The 16,867-nt window shown below is 42.1% G+C and overlaps 1 protein-coding gene across 18 annotated transcripts in view; it reads right to left on the bottom strand.

Moving 5' to 3' along the window:
• ZBTB20 (zinc finger and BTB domain containing 20) overlaps positions 1 to 16,867 on the bottom strand; it is an 885,897-nt gene that overhangs the window by 24,856 nt on the left and 844,174 nt on the right. The gene's annotated exons all lie outside the window — the stretch shown is intronic.

Below are 16,867 nucleotides of genomic sequence, written 5' to 3' on the forward strand. Positions count from 1 at the left end.
TGGGTAAATCCGCAACAATGCAGAATAGCCAGCTCCTTTTACCTGAGAGTACACTGAAGGACTGGAAGCTACTCAGAGTGTATGGAGAAGGGTCACATTTCTTCTACAGACCTTAAAGTCCTGAGAGTGCTAGTATTTTTCACTCTTTAATTAGGTTCAGTTTTGAACTGCTATAACCCCGAAGACATTTCTTCAGAGCCTGATTGTATTCTACCCTAAGCCTTTCCTCTTTTCTCTTTTGTCGGTTTGCTCCTTTAATTTCACTTCTAGAACATCTTGAGGCTCAGTGGCTGCACACCGCACAGCACAGGTCTTATCTGATGTGCTGGTGCCTGGTGTGGTCTAAGACACACCAGGGTTTTGTTCCTGAAGTACCGGACTAATGTTCTGAAACCTAGACTCCAACACAAAGGAGATCATTAGCTCAACTGAAGTGTGTCTTTTCTTCCATCCCTGCCTCCTCCCACCCAGCCCAATACTTCCTTCGTCCTCTGCACTGGCAGCAGATGGCAACCATATTCCAAAGCTGAGTATATACAAACTCATGCCATGGAGAACAGAGTGGCTTCAAAGTTAGCCTTTCTATTCAAGTGGGATGGCGGGGACTTCTGGAAGAGTGAACTCATCTCTCATTCATTTAATCCTCTATTCATTCAGCCAGGAATTTGTTTTCCTACATATTCCTCTACTGTCCAGCCAGTGGAGAGAGGGTGGGTGGGAAGCCACTCTCTTGAGGGCCCTTCCAGCAGGAGGGCACTAAGATTCTATGCCAAGCTCCTCGTTTCCCTGGGCCAGCTCTGCCTGCTGCTGATCAAATCATGCCATTCCCATGAGAAGAACTTGGGAGTGCTGTGTGTGGGGGGTAGACTTCTCAAGAACTGTCTCCTTGCTAGACTGATAGTCACACGCTGTATTCCCTAGACAAAGATTACACCTGGAAAAAGGACGAGGGTGCAGGGTTGCAGAAAAATGTGCAGGATGTTACAGTAATGGGAGGCGGAAGTGGGAAAACCTTTTCTTTTTGTTGCTTCAAGGTTTGCTGGAGCTTTCGCCTAATCATCTGTTTGAGCATCTTGAAAATAAGTGTCTATTTCCATGATATCTATCAAAAACAGGCACCAGATTATACTACAAAGTTGACCTTAACCCTGCCATATTGCTATTAGAATCAAAACATGTAGCAGCCTACATCCAACAGAAAGCTATTCTGTTTCCCCAGCATGAAAACCAGAGGGTATCCAACTATGGTGTACTATATTTGGTATATGTCCGCTGAATGGGGAAAAAAAAATTCAGGTAGGAAAGCAGGACCTGCACTCTACCAGGTGGACAAAATTCACACAAATGCATTATACCTTTAAGTTGCTCTATTTTCTCCACCGCATTTATTCGCTCACTGGATGAACATTTGGTAAGCATCTATACGGCTAAGCCTTTTCGTAGGTGTTAGGGATTCAGAGGTGGACAAAATAGACAGGATTTTTGCCCTCGCAAATTCTTCTGTCTGGCCCAAATAAGCATCTGGTAATGTAACTGCTAGATTGTAACCGGGTAAACAGTCGTAAATCTTCTTACCTTGTATTTCTTCAGAATCTTTCTCAAACACATCTTTTGAAGGTTCAGACTCCTCTAACCAAGAAGTTCTGTCTTAAATCTCTCTCTTCTTTTGCTGTGATAGTCATTCTTTTCTTGGCTACAATGTTTATAGTTCAGATTGCAACTGCTACCATTTTTCTTTTTTTTTTTTCTGATGGTGGGGGAGGGGGATGAGACTGTAACCCTGAGGATCGTTACTTTTCAAACGACACATATATTTTCTCTGTAAATATTGTACCATCTAATTTGCGTCTTTGGATTCTGCTGATTAGCCCTCAACATGTGATTTAAGGAATGCTGCATATGAGATGCAGAAATCATGACTCAGTAAGTTATTATTTTAAAGCTCTGACTTGCGATTTATACAGACTCATGCACAATCTAGTTTGGCTTTCAATTTGAAACCAGGAGCCCCATAGACGAAGTTCCACACCTGTGTGTCTCTGGAATTCAGGCGTTAAGAGAAGCAGCTGTCTGAAATTACCTCCACATATTACCAGAAATTATGTGGGCACCATGGGCTAGAATAAGCCAACAAGACTTACTGAATTTCCCAAGATCATATTTTTTTTTTTCAAATGTTACAAACTGGTTCAGAGTAGAAGAAGGTGAGTGAGCTGGGTGATTAAGAGTAATCCTCCTCGGCAGTGAAACACACTCACTCTTCTAACTTTACCTCTATTCCGAATGATTTCAGGTAGATTGCCTTTCAAAAAGATAAAAGATGCCTTTCTTTACCGGTAATCGTTTCTTTTTGGAAACGGCACTCTAAGGAACTGATGTTTTTGCATTCTTCTGGTATTTGGGCTAGAAGGTGGCTACAGTGAAGGAATACCTAAGGGTTTACCTAAGGGCATGTGTAAATTCTACAACATAGTCTGAGGTAAGATAGCACATGAATCCATTCCCTATCATTTGAAAATATCTTCTTAATTAGAAGGTACTTGAGGACAAGAAGGAACTTATTAATAGGTTAATACTATGATATATTATTACAATATTAATAATGCTCTAAATCATCCATATACTAAGAGGAAAACATTCAAAATGATTTTTAATGTCTCTGAGCCTTTAGTTATCTATAAAATAGGTTTTTTTTTTTTTGAGAGATTTTTTGCTATAGGGCACGTGCGCTTACCAGACAGAGAGAGAGAGAGAGACAGAGAGACAGAAAGCGAGAAATCACCCCCCAGGGGGGATGGCCAAGCCGCAATCCCTTCTCCTCCATTCTCCTCTCGGGATCTTGGGCATGCATGCACACGCGCCTGGCGTGAGTTTTAAGCCACCGGTCCAGGATGCGAACCGTGATTGACTACGTGGGAGTCCAGCGACATAGCCATTACGCTAACTGCTGGTCCCCAAATAGGTGTTTTCTAAGAATGACATAAAGTAATGTATTTGATAGAGTGAATACTTACTAAATAGTAGTCTTTTTTCATTTTTACAAACAAACAAGATGAATGGGGGTACAAGGGGGCCAACGTATAATGGAGAGGCGTCCTAGTAACTAGGCCTGAATCTAAGAAGGGACGAGAAGACGGGCAGCAGCCTTTCCCGGAAGTGAAGAGGGTCATTGTTCCTCTATACATACTCTCCTAAGCAGTTCAGTCATGCTCAAGAGCAAGGCTCGGGCACCTGCCACATGTATGCTGCATCAATTTTAGTTTACATTTACTTAACAATTTTAAACACTTAAACTGTAGGGGATACTCACATTCTGAGTGCTGGCTACTTATCTGGTATTATTTAAGGGGCTTTACATATAACATTCCATTTAATCCTTAAAATAACCCTATGAGATAGTGGTCTCATTATGCATACGAGGAAATGAAAGCATGGGGAGGTTAATTAAAGGCATGTAAATGCATTTATAGGCTGAAGTTCATGTTAAAGAGAGCAAATAACTAGAGCGTGGGGGTGAGAAAACACTTTCTGAACAACATAGGTATGGTTCAATTTTTATTTCACTATTGACATGTTCAAAAATTAGCTTTAGAAGCCTGTTATCCTTCCCTGCCTTGCTGGGACGTGGAGGGATCCTGAGAAGGCAAATTTCACCTACATCTGGATGTTCACATTGGACCTTTGCTCTTTGCTTTTTGCTTCACTCTCAGGCAGCCAGGCTTGAGGTTGTGGATCCTGGTTAAGATACATCCTGGAGATGGGCCAGCAGGTGGCATGGCAGTTAAGGCAGCTGGACTCCCACAACCTGGCTAATTGGTTTGAGTCCCAAACCCGGCAGCTTGAGAGAGAATCACACCAAAAGCATGTGTGTGCATGCCCAAAATCCTGAGAGGAGAACAGAGGGGAAGGGATTGTGGTGTGATCATCCCTCCTGGGAGGTGTTATCTCACCTTCCCTCTCTGTTTCTCTTTGGTGAGTGCATGCACCCTAAAGCAAAAAACTAAACTAAAAGAAAAAAAAAGATATATCCTAGAAAAAGTGGCTCTTTCCTTTTTTTAGTTCTCTGATCCTAGTGTAACAGGAAGTCTAAACCTTTGAACATGTTGTGCATATCTTCTCAGGGGCTCAGAGGTTTGGAGAGGGAGGCCTTGTCGTGGAGCCTGTGGTCTGTGTAAAACCTCTACCTGTGTCATGGCCCGGGGCTTGGGAGCTCAGCTTAGCCCGTTAACCAAGGCTGTGCAAGCCACTTCAGGAGGCCTGGGATCCAGTCACCTCTCTAGACCTTTAGGTTAAAATAAAATGGAGTAGGCTAGATTTCTGGGTGTTTTCTCAATATTGAAAAAACTCCCAGGCCTACATGCAAAGACCTATAGTAGTTCCTTGAGCATAGGCCAGGCATCTTCTAACCTAGACATGAACTTCCAAGGGCTTAAATTCAGAATTTATGTTTGTCTTTTATATGAGACATTGAGTTATGCTTTATAGTCCAAATTTATATGCACCTTTCTCCTATGATCTCCTTTATACAAATTCCTAGTTAAGATATAAGATGGGGACAGCAGAAGGGATAATGGTTATGTTGCTGGACTCCCGCCAGGCCAACTGTGCTTTGAGCCCGAGACTTGGCAGCTTGAAACTCACGTCGGGCATGTGTGCATGCGCGCCCAAAATCCTGAGGGGAGAATGGAGGAGAAGTGGGAGGTGATTTCTAGCTTTCTGTCTGTCTCTCCAGCCAGCACAAGTGCCCTATAGCAAAAAATCTCTCTAAAAACAAAACAAAACAGAGCCAGAGGCAATATGTGATTATTTGGAAAGGGAAGTAGCTACAACAACCACCAAACCAACAAAGTTCATTTTCTTACTGCATCTTAAAATTATGTGCTCACCAAACTTTGATAAAAATTCTGAAATTCCGTATACCCTAGTTTAATATTGCATACAATCTTGGTATAAAACTGATAATATGAACTAACCTAAAACTACTGAGGATAAACAAGTAGGAGGAAACTTGTTTTAGAACTGGAGAGGAAAGGAAAAACTTCTCAAGGTCAGTTTTGACAACTATGAATTCATTTTGCCTTGTGAAATAGAGACTCAAGTTCAACATTCTTCCAAATAGTTGTTTATACCATTTCCAGAAGTGAGCAAATAATTTCCTTATTTAGGTTTATGAGTAATTTAACAGCAGAGCTGATTTAGTTAGTTGTAGATAACCACCTTGAAGTAGAAGTAATAACAGATACTGTGTGTCCAGCTAGCAGAGGCCTTTGGAATCTCTTTAACTTTGAGATAACTTGCTCAAAAATTGTTTAAAAACTGGGACCGGCAGTTAGCGTAATGGCTATGTTGTTGGACTCCCACGTAGTGGACCACGGTTCGAGTCCCGGACCCCGTGGCTTAAACTCACGCCGGGCGCGTGTGCGTGTGTGCCCAGGATCCCAGGAGAATGGCGGAGAAGGGATTGCAGTGTGGCCATCCCCCCTGGGGGGGGGGGGATTTCTCGCTTTCTATCTCTCTGTCTCTGTCTGTCTGGCGAGCGCACGCGCCCTATAGCAAAAACCTCTCCAAAAAGAAAAAAGAAAAAAAAAAATTGTTCGAAAACTCAGTCCAACCTGTTGGTGTAATCTGTAGCAAACTGAAATACAATGCTGGAAGCCACATGGCTGACCATGGGTTTGGATTTTTGGGTTGGCCTAAAAACGTGCAGAAGGTGTACAGTGTGCCCAAGATACTGATGAGCTGGGGGACTGTGGATATTATGGCATGAAAAGACCCAGCACTTCTCTCTTTCTCTTTCCTCCCTTGTATACCCCAAGGCTCCTCACCCATCCCTCCTGTGTATACACAAGTGCTCTCTACCATTAATTGAGAAACAAACCAAAGGGCCAGCAGGTAGATAGTGATTAAGGTGCTGGACTTCCACATGGCTGACTACAGTTCAAGTCCTAGACCTGGCGGCTTGAAAAATCATGCCAAGCACATGTGTGTGTGCGCCCAAACTCCTGGGAAAAGAATCAAGGAGAAGAGATCGCAAGTGTGGCCATCCCTTTGGGGGGTGATTCTCACCTTCCCTCTCACTGTCTCCACTCAGTCTCTCTTTGGAGAGCGCACATACCCTATGGCAAAAATCGAAAAGGAAAAAAAAAATGAAAGAAAGAAAACAAATGCTCAACATATTTGATACCTGTCTTCTTAATGTTCAGAGATGACTGAGGGTAGATGGTAAAGGACTGAGTGAATGTTCGTCAATTTATTTTAGAAGACATGTAACAATTCATGCGAAACAGTTATTAGCTTAAAGGAAGGGAAAGCAATGTTGGGAAGAAGAGGAGGAAGTACCACCGTGTGTATAATGTGAGTACTAATTCAGGGGGCTCTGGCATGCCTGCAAATGTCTTCTACATATGTCTACCATTGCCACTGGCCTGTGAGATGGGAGTGCGAATTCCCTCTCATCTTTCCTACTTAAATTCAGCCTCCCACCACGCTGGCTTTTAATTCCCAGTCTATAAGTGGACTTGGGGTTTCTGTATCATAAAAATATTAATTACTCCACTTTTAAGTTACCCACTCATTATTTTTAAACCACTAAACTTCTTTAAAAAAGTAGTTCATCATTGTAATTGTTGCTTTCCCATCCATCCTCTGTTTGCTCTAAATCTTCTTTCCTCATGCTCACCAGGAAGCTACCCATCCAGACCCAAGGTGATCTCTGCTCAGTTCTCTCCCTGCGTGGTGTCTTCACTCCCTTCACTTCCTTACCCTTCACTCCCCTGATGTTCTCTTTGACTGTCCTGATTTTTTTTTCCCTCTCTCAGAATCCCTTTGTTTTTCCTCCTTTAACAATCCTTTGTTTTCTTATCACCCACGCAAATATCTCCCAAGGTTCTATTTTCCTTTTTCCTCCCAACAAAGACTTTGAAATTTACTTTCACATTTGTAGCTTGAAGTATGGCCTCTTGGCCAAAGTGTTTGCTAGCCTTAGTTTCAAGTATTCCTGTTGTACTCCAGTGCCCGATTTGTAATGCAGTGTTAGTTGTCTACACTGGGAACACCCCTGGTATCTCAAACTCAGCACTGTACAAAATGGAATTCTATTCTGTTCCTCTCAACATGATTTTTCCTCTTGGAGTTATCTTTGCTAATTTTTCTCCTCTTACCTAACACTTAGCTCCTTCACCCTGAAAGCTGTTGAACCTGGTTCCTCCCATGCTTTCTATCACCAGCCTCCTTCAGGTTACCAATAATGTGAACGATGATGCTTCCCTGGATCTCTCTTCCCTTCAGTTACCTCCTCCTAAATCTATGTATTCTCAACTAAACTCCTCGCTAAGGCCTGCCCACAGCTAGGCCCAGATGGTGCACACCTGGTAAACACGACTCTCTGTGAGACTGACACACATGGGAACGTTGTAGGATGGTATCTGGAGGCCCCCCTGAGCGCTCAGGCATGTGCGTTACCATGATCTGGGGCTGGCTGAGACTAGAGGCGGATTACGACACCAAGACTCTCTTTCTCATTCATTGAAGAAATAAATAAACAAAAAAATTCTTCTTAAAGTAGTCTTGATCATGGCAGCCCCTCCTTAAAACCCCTCCACAGCTCTATACTAGAGTGCAAATTCCTCATACCTTCTGCCTTACATCCAGTGCAATTCTAGTCATCTTTCAAAAGAGCTAAAATAGAGCCTTCTTTGATAAACTTAGCTAGACGTTACTGTTACCTAAGGTTATAATATATTTTACAGACATTCTAAATTCGAAGAGGATGATGGCTTGAAGACATATTCTGATTTTGTTTGGCTTTGTCTTGATTTTAGACAGGGCCTCGCTGAACTGCTTTTCTCCTGCCGTGTCTCCTAGGACTACAGGCGTGTGCCACGAAGCCCAGTTCTTTCTAACAGGGTCTGCCTACGCTGTCCACTGGCTGGGAACTCTCAGTCCTGCCTCGGCATCCAGCATAGCTGAACGGCAGACACACACCACTGAACTTGGCTTTTGGGGTGAACTAGACTTGAGCTGGGGCCTCCCATGTGACCTCTGCTGAGTAGCAGGATCAACCAATGTGTGCTACTGCGCCAGGTCCTCGTACTACGCTTTAAGATTCTTGGTGATGGGCCTGACTGTCCCTCTGTCCTCCACAGCACTCACTGTAGTGCTCATTCACTGAGGACGTACTCTGCACATTCACTTGCCAAGGGAGTGAGTGGGTTCCCTGGAGCTCCTGGGTGTGTGAGGATGTAGCTTTAACCACCCTGCAGGGCAGTTGTTTGTGAATGGAACCTATCTGGTCACTTTATGAGACTCTGAGACTCCGAGCACAGGGCTGCATTTACAAGACCGGACTCTGTACAATACCTAATTGGTGGTCCTTCACATTAAAAGCCTCCGGTAAATGGGTGGGGGAAAGGCCTGACCCGTTCTCATTCAGAAGACACAAGCTCTCCCAGAAGCAGACAGAGTCACAGGTAGCACGCACAGTGGGAGGGAGAGCACGGTCCTGCTTTGGGCTCTGTCACTTACTTAGGTGAGAACCTTTTAGTATGACACTTGCCCTCCTTGGGCCTCAGTTTCCTCACTGTACAATAATGGGTTTGATAAGGATAACCTTTGATCTCTTCTAGTGCTGACAAAAAGGATAATGGGGGGTCAGCCGGTTGTGTGGTGGTTGGGGTGGCTGGATCTCACATGGCCCATGGCATGGCTCAAGTCCCAGACCCAGCAGCGTGAGGGACATGCGGGGTGAGTGTGTATGCGTGCCAGAGTTCTGAGAGAACAGTGGAAGAGAAGGGCTTGTGGCACGGTTATCCTGTCTGGGGAGTGCTTTCTCACTTTCTCTTTCTCTGTCTCTCTCCAGTGAGTGCATGCACACTACAGCAAAGTGAAAGAAAAAAAAAAAACCCATGGCACACATTCTTTTGAGAGACCAAAGGATGAAGAGGCAAAAAGAGGAGGAAAAAAGAAAGCAAAAAGTGCTTATTCCACTAATGGAGTAATAAATGGTCTGGCTGCATACCTACTATGAGGTGAATGGTGAAAGGATATGATCTGGGACCAGCAGGTGGTGTAGTGGTTAAGGTGCTGGACACTCCCACATGGTCCACCATGGTTTGAGTCCCAGACCTGGTGGTTTGCTTTCTCACTTTCTCGCTCTCTCTCTGTCTCTCTCTGGTCACATTAAAATAAATGAATGAATATATAAAAATTAAATAAATAATTCATAAGAAAAAGAAAAGATGTAACCTAGAATTTCCTTAAAGCAAAGATGTCCTTAAAGACTCCTCGGGCCTGCTCTAAGGTGATCCTAAATGATCCACTTCCGAGGGCAGTAATGCATGTGTTTTTTTCATTTGTTTTTCAGGATGTGAGAAGTCTGGACAGATAGGGAGACACACTAATTTTGTATTATAAAATCTGCCACGGGTAGAGGAAGCACATATGAAACTGTCACTAGCAGCTGCAGATAAGAATTAAAGATTTACTCCAGCAAGAGATGATATGCAAGATGAACAGATCTCTGAAAATCCACCGTCAGTCCCAACAGTCATTTGTGAACAATCATGAGCCCATTCACACAACGTCTAGGAAAGCAAAATGGCCTGGCGTCACCTGAGGCAACAGGCGAGGAGACCGGGCTTGCTGAGAGATGAGGAGGATTCTGTAAGAAGACAGACTGCTAGAGTGTGGGGAGGCTTGGCACCCACAAGGTGGGTGCTGACTGGATGCTACCTGAATGACTCTTTCTCAGTGAGAAACGTTATCTGGAGACTTGTCAACCAATACACCATCAGTGGGTCCCTCAGGATACTTTCCTACTTCTCCTGACTGCCTGGAAAGAAGAGTACTTTCGCCTCCTAGAAACTAAGTGGGATTGTGCTTTATTATACACTTGCCAAGCAAACACCTCTAAGAGGGACATACAATTCAGGCTTGCTGGATTGAAGTGACAGCCAGGGTTACCTAATACAAACCATCCTGTGAGTAAAATGAGGCAAAGCGTGAGGTCTCAGTCTCGTAACCGAGCTGCTCTGTTTTCTGGACGCACTGTGTTCTGCCTTTGTGGCTTTGCTTCTTCTGCCTGGAATGCCACTCACTCCCTCTTCCACTTTACACATGCCTACGCCTTCACGATCCAGTTTACTATCAGCCTTTCTGGGGAGCTTCCCACGACCACAGGCTCCTTCCTCAGGTGTGTCACAGCACTCTGTGCATGGTGAAACACTTCCATACTGTGTTTGTATTTACTCCTTCATGGGTTAAATAAGTGTTTAATCCTTAGGAACATGGCGAGCTCCTAAAGTGGACAGGGTGCTCTCTTGTTTCTGTCTTCCCCAATCCTAGCTGAGGACGTGCAGAAGCAGGGGTTTCATAATGTTTGATCAATGAGTAAATTAATGACTGAGCGAATGCATGAATGAATGAGGTAATTGATCAGAACGCTAAAATTGCCTTTTTCCAAAACACAGTGTTTAAACTCATAGAGGCTAACAAAAGAATGGAGGGGGGGAAAGAAGTGACTACCAGAAATTACTGCATTAATTGCCCATGGAAGACATCCAGTTAAATTAGCATTGTAGGGAGAGAGCAAGTTTTATAAAAAGAGGGCAAATTTCATGAAAAGAGATAGATTAAAACACAAAACTTCAAAAAAACATGGTTTAAAACAGTAAGTGTGTTCCCATTATACTAAGCAGAGACTCTGGGAAATCAGAACAAATAAAATGAACTAGACTTCTTCTTCTTTTATTTTTTTTAAGAGAGATTGTTTTATATAGGGTGGAACTAGATTTCTAATGTATAAATACTGGACTAAACACTACAATCTCTAAGTAAGAGGGAATATGAGGTTATAAAAATAATTCCAAAGAAATTATACATCAATGAACTCATAGGCAGAAAGGTAACTTTTCGAAAAGGCAACGCCTGTCTTTAAAGAAATGAAATTCACGCTTAAAAGGTAAGAAGTTTACTTGGTTAGTAAAAATATCAGAAAAAGAGTTGAAACTGTTAGCAATGAAAAGATAAATACTATGTAATTCCTTAGAGGGTGCAGAATAAAGAGGAATGCAGGTCACTTTGGAGGCAAAGAGAGCACTTATACCAAAGATGCTCTGTTTACTGCTTAACTGATATGGGATTTATTAGAAAATTAATAGCAAGCTCATAGGACAAAAACCGTGGTTGTTATTCCATCCCATCTTGGCTATATTTCTTCTGCAAATTAGTGTGACCCCAAAATGTTTTCAGGATTGTCCAACTTGTCCTAAATTCCATAAATAAACTCTTTCAGAGGATGCTGTTTTTTGCCATGTCTCTATTACGGTTCTTCACAGATGGACCATTTTTGTCCTTCCAAAGTCTAAGAATAACTCTTTCAGTTATCAAGACATACCAAAATCCAGTTCAGCTGCTCCTGTGGGATTCCAGTTAGTTTAGACACATCTGCTGAGATACATGCATTTGAATCCAAATGAAGCTTTTGTTTGATTATACATTTTGAACATTTATGGAGGTTTTTTGGGGCCAAAATGTTTTTCATTTTTTGGCACACCAAACAGAGATCTTCAGTTATAAACACTGCCTTCTGAGCACCTCCAACAAAAATCCAATCTTTTCATGTGAACAGGTGCCTCAGGAAGTTTTTGGAAGGTTTTATACTGAATCAGCTTTCCGATTGGAAACTTTCTGAACACGCAGTCAAATTTGCCAAAGAGAACTTCAAACTTGCTTGAGCAGTTTTCACTCAGACAGACATACATTCACACATAGAGACAGCCCGAGTAAAAGCAAATCAGAGCCCTGCAAGACTGAAGTTTCTTTCTTAAAGGTTAAATACCATATGCAACCGAACTGAACGAAAAGGAATACATGACAGGGGAGAGAAAGAACAAATAGCAAAAGGTTCTTCACTGAGCATGTTCCCCTTCAGGCCTGAAGTGAGCATTTAACTTACACACCCTTTCAGTGAGATTTTTACCCCATCTAGTCTCAAATATACACTGGAGCATTTGCATTTTTAAATACTGTCTTATGGTACAGCATCACTACCAATCTTTCTACTTACAAACCTGTTCAGTATTTTTTTTGGGAGGAAACACTTCCTTCTCTAACACAAACGGGTCAACCATGTTCAAATGGTAAAGAAAGAAAAACGCTGCTCTGTAAGTCCAGGGTTCTTTGGCAAAGCCCGGGACTTACCGAGTCCCCTACAACTTTTCCTTTCCGGTTTGAATGTAAACTGAAAAGTTGTTACAGAATAAAATAACTTTTTAAGCCGTAAGCCTAAAAAGTTATTACGGAGTAAAATCACTCCTGCAGTGGGCATGACTGGAATTCGTGGGGAAATCTGCTTTCAAGTTGTTCTTATGGCCCCGGACCAGATGCTCTAAGGTGGCCAGAAACCTTTGTCTACACCCACTTAGCAGATTTCTGGCTCTTTATCAGGAACTAAGAGGTTTATTTGCAGAAATGAATCATTTCCTTCAAAATATCCCTTCCCCTATTTACATGCTTGCATATTCCTTCCATTTTGTTTCCCCCCTACAGCCTCACTGAGGGAATTAATTATCCAGAAGAACAGGAACATACAGTAAGTACATCTGAGATGCAGGATGAGACACAGTATGTCATCTATTAGGCCTGGCTAAGGCCAGCAGCTGATGCTAAATGGGAAGGAACATGCACCAAATGTTTTTTAATCACAAAGTTAGTAATTAATTGCTCTTTAAAATACATTTTATGCTTCTTTCTGTCTGTGTACATGAAATGCACATTTATTACATGCCAAAAATTACAACATTATGGTTTAAATGTGACTGGCACGGAAGTCCGGAAATCAGAGTTAATGTTCCCACAGCAACTTTAATTCTGTCCGTGTGCACATGTAGAGCTGTAATCGTCTTCCGTTCCAGGATAATACATAGAGCTGGTTTGGGGAGGGAAGCTAAACACCCATATCCTCAACTGTAGTTACAGGGAAGCGACAAAGGATAAAAGCTATGCTCCCTTCCACATACGTGGACAAAAACAATGTCCCCACGCCCGGTGTTGTGTAATCAGGGAATGAAAGAATCTGCTGTGATGCCGCCACTCAAGGGGACAGTTTCTGTTGCTGTGGGAACCTGAACTTTGCATTTCCTGACTTTGGGGTAATTAAAATGTCAGCCTTAATGTGGCATTAATGGAGTTTGCCATAAAAAATCCTCTTTGTTTTGTTCTCTAAAAAGAAAAAAAAAAAATGCTTAAAAGTCCAAAATGAGCCAAGGGTACTAAAAATTGTAATCACGGGGACTTGGATGGGTGAAGCAAATGGTTGGGAGGGGGAGGGCCAGGGAAGGTGGATGGCAAGAGAGAAATGAAGGGCCCAGCAGTCTCCTCAGCAGTGCTCAGCCCCAGCAGAATCATGCTACCTACTGAGCTAAAGTTAAACCCACCCACACAACAGTTTGGTTTTGTGTCAAGGTTACATTAAAAATAAATAAAAACTGTTAATGCGTAAGTGCATCTTGGCAAAGGCACAAAAAATGAGACAGTCTGATTAGGCCAGGAAGGTAGGCAACCACGGAGATCAGCTTCCAACAAAAGAAAGAAGTCAGAGTTGGGGGCATGTAGGGAGGACCACCAACGGAAGGAGGGTCACTTATCTTTTCCATGGGAGGCTTCTGTGGTGGGAAACAAGATGGAAGAAATATGCAAGGAGAAGTTCTGGTCGTGTCTATCACATGTACACGGCGGTGGTGTGTACAGCTTGATAGTTGTCAGGAAAGGTTTTTCAGATGGAGAGCTTCGTCTGCTCTACTGACTTGGTTTAGTCTTGTTTAAGCATTTCAAGGGAGAGCTTGGCTCAGCTCACACTCAGCCTGTTCAGTGGTAACTTCTTTGTCAACCACCTAGGATTTTTGTACCCTTTGCATTCCGAAACTCATCTTAATGCCTCCATTATCATTGTCTGAATTTGTTTACCGTGCAATTTTTAGAAATGGTGAAGAGGTGACAAGCGAGGAGGTAATGGCAGAATATTGCGGGAAGGGAACTGTGCTAGTGAGTGCACCGCAAAGCAGCACACCTCTCAGCAGCGATATTAACCTTATCATCTCGCAAAAGGAAACCCTATCTCGACTATATTCTTTCTTGTTTTGAATATTTCTGAGACCTTTTGTCAAATTTGAAGTAGCTCAGCACGTGAAATAACCAACTGAGAATTTAAGGGGTCCAACTTGTCATCTTTGCTCTAAAACATGGCCTGTGCCCTTCACGCCCCAAAACATGGTGGCTTACCCACCTTTACCAGTTCACATGCTTTTACAGGGATGCTTTATCCATTGTGTTTTATAACCCAGTCGCCAGTAAGAGTAGTTGCACATTTTCAAGATGCCTGTTTAAGAGCCAGGAATTTCATTTTGGGGCTTGGAACAGAAAATTCTGGCTGCTCATAGTGAGAGTAAATCCATAAACACCTCTCAGTACCCAAATGAGTTAACCAGGAGCAAGTCATTCATCTATGTGGGTGCCAATTTTCTCAGTTTTCTCATCTGTAAATTGGGAAGAATCATGCTGACTGACAGGAAATGGGCATTAAGGCATAACTAAGAATAATTTTGCTAAACACATGACAAATAAAAAGGTGCTATAAAAATTCAGGCACTTGTGAAAGCTTGGAACACCACACACTGGTGGAATGTTTCTGAAGTTAAAGAGACGAACAAGTCAAGGGCACTATTTTTAAATGCCCCAAATCTGTTAGTTCTAAATAGGAACTGAATATTTTACCTTAAAGAAATTAGGATTTTAAATTAATCTATGGTAAGAATGACATTTGAAAGTAAAAAAAAAAAAAAAAATTCCTCTTGAATGCAAGAAGAACATCCAAAATTTTAACAGCTTAAAATAAACCTCTTTCCTGTCTTCTCTCAAGCAATCTCCAAATGGACAGATTTCTGTGAATCTTTCCTAAAAACAATTTTCTTCTAAGTGTAGGCTCAAATCAGGACAAACTACAATCCAAATATATTTGGCGAAAAGCATAATCAATTTAAACAACAGGTTGGAATGCAGAAGACTCACACATCTTAATGGCAAAATCGCAATGACTTCGAACAGCTGGAGATTAGGTTTCTCCTCCTAGTTTGTTCTCCATCCAGACACCCTACTGAGCTTGGACCCACTGGTTTCCTTAGGGTCACTGAGGAGGAGCATGGTGATACCATCCTCACATGGTTCCTTAAACATATTCCATGCTACTACTAAGGCCTGGATGGAGGATGCTTATAGCAAAGTACAATAAATGAAGCCCAGTGCTTTTTCTATTTAGCAAAACATTCATTTTGCTGTAACAGGAGATTCCTGGACTAAGGCCATTCTATATAATCTTCCCCATAAGGTGTGGCAGAAAGCCAAGCAATCTTCATTGGTCTGCATGAGGAAGCTCCAGGCCCTTCACCACAGGAGCAGGCTACTTTCCTGGTAGGTAGGGACAGTGCGCACATGTCTATGGGCACTAAGCCATGCTGTTTTCAAATTCTTCCTGTAATTACTATTAGACTGGAGACTGCCAGGCAAGAAGGTCCAAGGCTGTGACTATTACAAGGGTTCACAGAACACAGTCCCTGCGTCTGACCCCCTGGTGGTTGCATAAGGAGTTGCAACCTTGACCAAGCAAAGCACATGGACTGGATGGGTTTGGATCTCGTTACACTCTTTTCATTTTTAGTGACACTGGAGTGTGATCCCAGCTCAAGTATGAGTAGGATAGGTCTTCTTCACCCCAACCACTGCACCTAGGTCTTTCTCCTTAATCTAGAGACTGTTATGATTAAGCAAACAGGGGATGGAAACTCCTAGATCCATTTACCTTGCCCTTTGTGAAGAATTTTCCATTTTTTATGTCAGAAAAATAACAATAGAATGGAGAATCCACTTCCTAGTTAATATCTTTGTCTTTATGGACAGGATAAATGGAGTCCTTTTACAAAATAAAACTTTGGGAGTCTTGTCCTACTCATTCTAAAGAGGGTTATGCCAGTCTTTGCCTCTCATCAGACATTCTTTATGGAGATTCGTTCAGAAGCGTTATTGGGATGTGAAGACTAAAATGAATATGCTTTCGGATTAGACTCTAAAGTTATTTCATTCTTTTCTATCGTCAACACACGTGTGTCTTTCTCTCCTAAGCACTGGGTTACAATTCAGAAAGAGGAAAAAAAATCTCCTAAACGTGATTTATCAACTTTCTTAAAATAGAATTTGAAGAAATGACTCTGAGATTAGTGGGAAGATGGCAAAAACAAACAGCATAGAAGTGATTTCAATAGCGACGATCTCATTAAGCTGCCCATTTCCAAATTTAGCCCTTAGGCAGTTTTTTTAATTAAAAATTTTTTTTTAACCTGAATTCTTATTGGCTATGTGAAGTCTGGGTGGCTTCTGAATTCTTGGAAGCCACTCTCTTTTCTTCTGTAAATTTATGCTATCCTTTAACCACTTCAAAATAAATTAAAAACTGGAAAGACAGAAATTCAGCCAAGCTACATGAGACTCCAATAACTAATGCAAATCTGACTTGTGTTATGTAATTTCAAAATGGATGTTTCCTTGTGTCTAACTGGCCTTCTGAGGTCCATATTTGGTGGTTCAGTTTAGTAATGGTGGAAGTGCTGTTATTCAGATCAAGAATAATTAGAAAGCAGAAATGCAACTTCTTTTTCTGAGGTCGTCTTACGAAAGACTATGTAGTTCATGTACTTAATCAGCCTTCTGAGGCCAAATGACTAATCACCTGGTTTTAAAATACACTCCGGCTTTGAAAATATAAAGACATTGGCTGAAGCAAGATGGTGGCATGTTAACTCTTAGCTACTTTAGAGGATGA

Source organism: Tupaia chinensis, unplaced genomic scaffold, assembly GCF_000334495.1.
Source record: "Tupaia chinensis unplaced genomic scaffold, TupChi_1.0 Scaffold139218_1, whole genome shotgun sequence".
Classification (NCBI taxonomy): Eukaryota; Metazoa; Chordata; class Mammalia; order Scandentia; family Tupaiidae; genus Tupaia; species Tupaia belangeri.